This window comes from Crocodylus porosus, unplaced genomic scaffold, assembly GCF_001723895.1.
Source record: "Crocodylus porosus isolate Cpor-Errol unplaced genomic scaffold, CroPor_comp1, whole genome shotgun sequence".
NCBI lineage: Eukaryota > Metazoa > Chordata > Crocodylia > Crocodylidae > Crocodylus > Crocodylus porosus.
Window position 1 is genome coordinate 139,230,004 of NW_017728886.1, and position 6,595 is coordinate 139,236,598.

General features: G+C 34.8%; 1 protein-coding gene across 1 annotated transcript in view; it reads right to left on the reverse strand.

Annotated features, from left to right (window-relative positions):
• Nucleotides 1-6,117, reverse strand: part of CDH9 (cadherin 9) — a 141,254-nt gene extending 135,137 nt beyond the window's left edge. Inside the window, exon 1 of the mRNA XM_019542005.1 lies at nt 5,852-6,117. The gene's annotated coding sequence lies outside the window, so the exon portion shown is untranslated. The remainder of the gene's footprint in view (nt 1-5,851) is intronic.
• Nucleotides 6,118-6,595: the final 478 nt, after the last annotated feature.

Below are 6,595 nucleotides of genomic sequence, written 5' to 3' on the forward strand. Positions count from 1 at the left end.
ATCTGTGGCTGAGTCTTTCAGGTGCTACCAACAAGAGAGGATGATAATGAAGGCTTAGGATTTTTAGTTTTTAAATGTAATCCTGTTTTCCTCAAACCCATATTGTTTTTAGATGATGCATTTTCTTTTGCATAAGTATGGACCATTGCAGACCCTGCAAGAGAGGCAGGAACTACATATATGTGAGAATTATTTATTTTTACTCTTTAGTTTGCAAGCATACCATATTTTTGTCAGACAGAGGTAATTTAAAGCAGTTCATTTCTGCAACGCTTACTTACACTAAAGAGAATATTGTGCTGGTTTCCATGGAACTATGCTCATTACTAAATGCTTTTCATTCTGAGTAAGGGCTGCAGAATCTGGCAGAGTCACAAGTTGCTCCACATAATGCCTTCTGACAAATAAGTTAAATGACCACAGAAACCTCCTCTTGAATCAACTATAAGTTTGAAACAAGCTTGTTAAGTAATACAGGGGTAAAATTATCTCAGTGAGTTACATATAAACAGAGTAGCAATCACCTACCCTCAAAAAAATAAGGACAGAAAGAAAAAAAATATCACCACGTGTTGTTTCCTGATGATATCTCTGTACAAAATGGGATATCTGAATTACCACTGTATGATGAAGGACAACATGAATAGATACACTGTCGTACAACATTGCAAATGTTATGGAAAACCATCTGAGTCTGGTGCCCACTTTATCCTAAAAGTGATTTTTATCATTCTTTCCATGACATTGCCTGAACTGTACTTGACTCGATAAGAAGAATGACAGATTTCTTCCACGAGTTGGGATGACATTGATTTATGAAATTCATATTTAAAAAATGTACTGGCACCATCTGATCATAACATGTAACTGCTGTATGTGAAAAATAATTTTATTTGTTTTCATTATGTATAGAATTTTTCTCTAATTCAGATTAGATGATGATACACATTTATTCCCCCCTTCCCTCTGCATCAAGAGGTGAACGACATATACTGAATGATTAAGGAAGCGGGAAGGGGAAAAAAGGAAGATATTACCCATAATAATCATTTGAGCTTAAACATTTTGACCTGTTACAAGCCATGGCTTTTAAATTTCCAGTAATGAACATTTATAAAACAATCTCACACTCCCTGGATTTATTATTAAGGAGTGCCAATAAGTGTACTGTTTATGAGCAAAAAATGGTGGATTCTGGACCACTCATTACCTATGCAATTGATTTTCAATTTCCTAAAGTAACGGAGTAAATAAAAACATATCTGAATAGTATGCTATAGAATGCACATAGAGAAAGGCAGATTTCTTAACTGGTGTAAACTCTAAATGGTTTTCAATAGAGTTGTGACAGTTTACATCAGCTGAGTGTCTGCGAGTATTGTCAAGAAGTTCTACAAGGTCGATAAAGAATGTTTGTAGTTTTCCTTAATGTGCATAGATGTGCACTTTTTTCCCGTAAGGCATTTGGTGGATTTTATGCAAAAAAAAAAAAAATAAAAGGTATGATTAGGCTACTCTGTAATCTTCAGGAGCTTTTCCTCAATTCCATTAGATGAACCAGGGAAAAAAAATCTGTATGTTAAAATAAATAAATCAATCTGATCAATAACATGTGTGGTCCCAAACTGTAATTTTCACTTAAGCAGAACTCCCATCCAAGTCAATATCTTCTGTAAGTGAAGGCTTGTGGCAGTCAGACAACCTAAATTAAATTAACAGCCATCAAATTTGCATCACATCATTACCTTTAACTTCCTATTTGTGTGCAAGCATTTCTGTAATATCAAAAAAATGCAATTCCATGTTTGTGTGTGACAAGGAAAACCAAGTTCTTACATATGAAGCACACTTTCTATTTCACTATTGGCAAAGAATGTGAAATTCAAATATAGAAAGCTGTATTTCACTAGGGTCTGAACACTTACTATGCCATATGCTAGTAACTGCTTTATGGTTCCCCCTACTACACCTATTGAAGCACGCTTTTGAAAAAGAGTCATTTTTATTCTTATTAAACCACAATAAAATGTTGTTTAATAATGCCACAAAAAGTAGCATATGTAACTGAGTAAGACCCTGGGGAGAGAGAAAACAGGGGTTAGTATCTTTCTTTGGTCAGCTTTGTGACCTCATGCAAGTCCTCAGCTCCTTTTGCAGGGTCTCTGCATGGTAAAATGAATGAGGTAACGCAACCTATCTACTTTGGAGTCTTTAATGTGTATCAATGACATATTTAATTTGTTCATTTTTTTTATAATTACATCTTATCAAGTAGAGTTCCTGAATAGAGCAAGCTTTGGATCTAGAACTTATTCCAGAACTTAATTTACAACATATACTATGGTTTATATATTTTGGGAGCTTTGTCTTTCCTCCATTGAAGCCCTCTAAAGTCTGTAACAGAATGCTCATTGAATGCCATAGTTTAAAAGTGACCACAGCCAGTTTATTTTCACTAGTAATGAACCTTCACTGCTTCTTCTTTATGACATGAACAGTCATCTGACCTAAATGTTTCTTTCTGATGTTATGAAGTCACTCAAGACAAATATCTACTAGGCTTCTAAAGTAAAAGGCCTTTAAGCTATCAGATCTTTTTATCATGTTTGCTCCCAAAGAGTCAACACAATAAACCTGCCTTTTCCCCTACAGTAAAATTTGCCATCAATTTGATATTTGTTTAAAAAGTGAAAGGGACAAGTTATTAAAATACTGCTTGACTGCTTTTACCAATATTCTGTTTGTTCAGATTTGTGAGTCATTTTCCTTTGCTTCATTTTTTCTTTTTGTGGAAATCTGGGATTTATTCTTACAAAATTACTTTTCATAAACTCTCACACACAAAATGCAGTCAGTTTCCACTCCAACATCCTTATTCATGTTCAAATATTTGTGTCTCTGCAGATACCATTTGTGTGTAGCAGCTGCTGCTAGCTGAAGACATTCAGAAGGCACTCTGATAGGAGTAGGAGAAGCATCTTTGTATAGGCTTTTTGTTTCTGCATAGAAATAGATATTTCAATCAGAAATTTATATAAATTATATATTTAATACTACCCCATTTCTGAACATGATCTTTCTGTACATATGTGATTTTTGTTCATGAACTAGGAGTGTCTTTATACAGAGACTCTTTGAACAATGAGTTTTCAGTTCTAATAAGGATCAGCCACTTAGCTAGAACTCTTTGAAAATAATGAATAAGAAGAAATAAGGACAGGATCAAAGTTCTGTACTACTTTGAAAATGTCTGCTATATGTCTGTGTTCCAATACACACTAACCAAATTATCAAAATCATATTGCCCTTAAGGAACAAATAATTCCAAGTTGCAGGCAGTATTCCTCATATTAAGCTGAAATGAGTTTATCATCTTGGAAAATCTTCAGAGGGAATTTTGAACCAAATTCTTTAGTGTCCTCTCTACTACCCTTCCCCTCCACCAGTTTGTGCCAGCTGATTTCCTGTGACCTATGTGACTGGATAGGCTTTCAGAAACATTGCAGTTTTGAAACACCGTTAGATTTTAGTACTACAGTGGTTCTCTTGGTTTAGTTTGGTTGCCTTTGTAACCTCATAAATAAGGTCTTAGTGAACCTACATTTGAGCTAGTTAAGTCATTATCTTTTATTTGGCAGAGCTGGGAAACTAAATTATTCTCATTGGTTGATCTAATTATATCACACAGCATATTTCTTCCAGCCCCAGATAGCTACCATACTTTACAGTATTTCTACTGACAAGCAATCAGATAAAGTCCACGCCTCTGTGAAGGAGCTATTGCTTAAATAAGGATAACTGGAATTTCAATCCTTATTTAGCACGGCCAGTTCAGCAGGCAAATATAAGAAGCTCTGCGCTGAAAACAAAAATAACTCTTTAGATAAGCTGCAGGGAAAAAAAGATATGGTTTCTCCATATTTTGCTTCCCAAGTTTTCTTTATACCAATATATATAACATATTTCATGTTGATGTAATGAATTGGTTTATATAATATCCATGTTTTTAGCAATATAATAATTATTATGCTTCTTGTGCAGACATGTATATAGCAATTAACCATGATTATTCAAATCATACCTGTCTAGCACATACAAATTAACAAGAAAGATATACAACTTTGCTATATAGTAAGAAAGAGAGATTTCTTCAGTTAAGATCAATATTACTTATCCAACTTTTAAGGACTTGTTCCTCCTATGGTCATTTTACTGCATAATATTTTGCATATGAAAGTTTACTGCATAATATTCTTGTTCATATGAAATATGTTATTATTTACAGTATGTCACATGTAATTATACCTTGAATTCTATCTACTATATAGTAAGCTCACATGGGAATAAAATATATTGAAACTGCCCTCTTGACATACGGAGCAGGCTATATGCCTGCCTGTATTAAAGCTATCATATTTCCTTTGTGAGGTTCCAAATAACCCTCAGAAAATATAAACAGACAAAACCCCCAAGATATTCCTAGATAAAATGTTTGGGCCATTGTTCACCTTTAGAAAGTAAGTCTTATCACCCATATTTAACATTTAAAGTAATGATTCTTATAAAATTGACCTGAACAAACTCAGACATTGTGTACAGTATCATTAATATATAAGACATATCAGCTAAGCTTTGTTAAACCTCATGTTAGAATACTCATTGACTTTTTAACTTAAATGCTTCACTTATTCATGTCATATGAAACTTGAGATAGAGTATGTAGCTCTGGGGCATGGTCCAGCTCAGATTAAAATCAATTGGAGTTTTACCATTGACTTCAGTGGCAACAGAATTGAGCACCTACTTGCAAACTTGTCGACTGTAAATGGAAATTACCCTGACCAAACTCCTTTTCTATTATCTTGACTCATTATTTAAAACTGTCTGCAAGACAATAAATTGCTACAGTATGCACACTGCCATATGATTGCAAGGAATATTGATTTCTTTACAGTTGGTATTCATCATTCTTTGTTTGAGGCTTGTATGCTCACTGAAATTGAATTGGTGTGATTGCACATTTCTTGCATATGTAAAAAGAAAATGCTGTTCATGAAGTAATTGCATTCTGTAGGTTACTTTGGAATGAAAGGATCAATTTTGCTTTTTCCATCTCAGTTTTCATCCAATGTAATATTTAAATATTAAGTTGGCCGGGCTGTTAGTTACCATGTCTAGAAAGCGGCTGTATACTTTAAGTCTACTGACTTTGACTTATTGCTCTCAATATTCCAAAGAGCATCACCTTTACTTCTTAGGATCTCTGAACCCATCTTAACTGACTGTTATTTCCCTAGTACCAAATATGAATAAAATAAGCATTTTGCTTTTATAATTCAGGAAAAAAAATATCCTTGGCTCGCTCAAATTATGGTTAAAACCTGTTCCTTACTTATCCTTTTATCTGGGGTGAATTTTGACCAGATATTTCTCATACAAATAGAGAATAAAGATACAGAGGGATTGCAGCAGAGCCCAAGGAGTGGAGAGAAAATACCTTGCACAAAAATATTAGGATGCATATATATATATATATATATATATATATATGATATAATTGAACAAAAGTAAGAGTCTCTTACTAACCAGCATGCTTCCTAATGTATGTAAACCAGACCCCATACATATGTTGCAGAATTCAAGGGACTGAATTGCAAGTTTTTTGTTTCAACTTTCCACAACCTATTGCACTTTTATTCCACTAACTACTTAAAATCCTCCTATGCTGTCTGTGTTACAAAGAATGGGTAACAATTAAGGACAATAAATAGTCTGAACATCCTCTTTTAAAGAAAGTTTCCGTGTTTTGCTTAAAAAAAAAAATAAGGCTGAAGAAAGTTAATCCACTTACCTTATTTTCCAATGTGAACCTAGCTTTGCCCAGTAATGCTTCTCTGTCTGCTTTTTCTCCTCTGCCTATTACAGTATCTCCACTGCTGTATGTACTTGCACCTAACTAGGGCTCCTTCTCTCTCAGCATCACTTTTAACTCAGGCAGGCAGGGAGCCGGAGCCAAAGGGACTCTCTATCTGATTGGTTTCCATTCAGTGCCCCTGATTAATAAGAAACATCCCTCACAGAGAGAGATATTACTGTTGATGGAGCCGCAGTGCTCAACATGAGAAGGTTTGGGGCTGGGGGGAGTGCAGGCTTTGCTAGGCACACAGTGATTTGCAAATGAATGCGGTGGGAGGGTACAGAGAGGAGGGCTTTGTTTAAGACCCTCTTATGATAGAATGTGCCTCTGTGTTTGAAGTCTCTGTTAATCAGCTCAGTTTAATCTGTTTTCAGATTTAATAAAGGTGCAGGCAGGTTTATAACCTGTAAATCATCAGGAGAAAAAAAATGTCCCTTACTTATTTATGGTGGTGATTCCATGTCATTAGTGTGCATACAATCATTGAAGAATTCAGTGCTATCCAGTGCTGCTGCAGCAACAGAAGATTTTAAGTTGATAGAAAAAAGGTGTGAAAGATAACATTCCCCTCTCCCAGTAGGTTTGCAGCATTAGATTTTGTTAACAGTGATTAATATTGCTGGAGATGTCATTGTACCACAGAATGCACATAGTTCCAGGCTAATAAGAGTGCTTCAA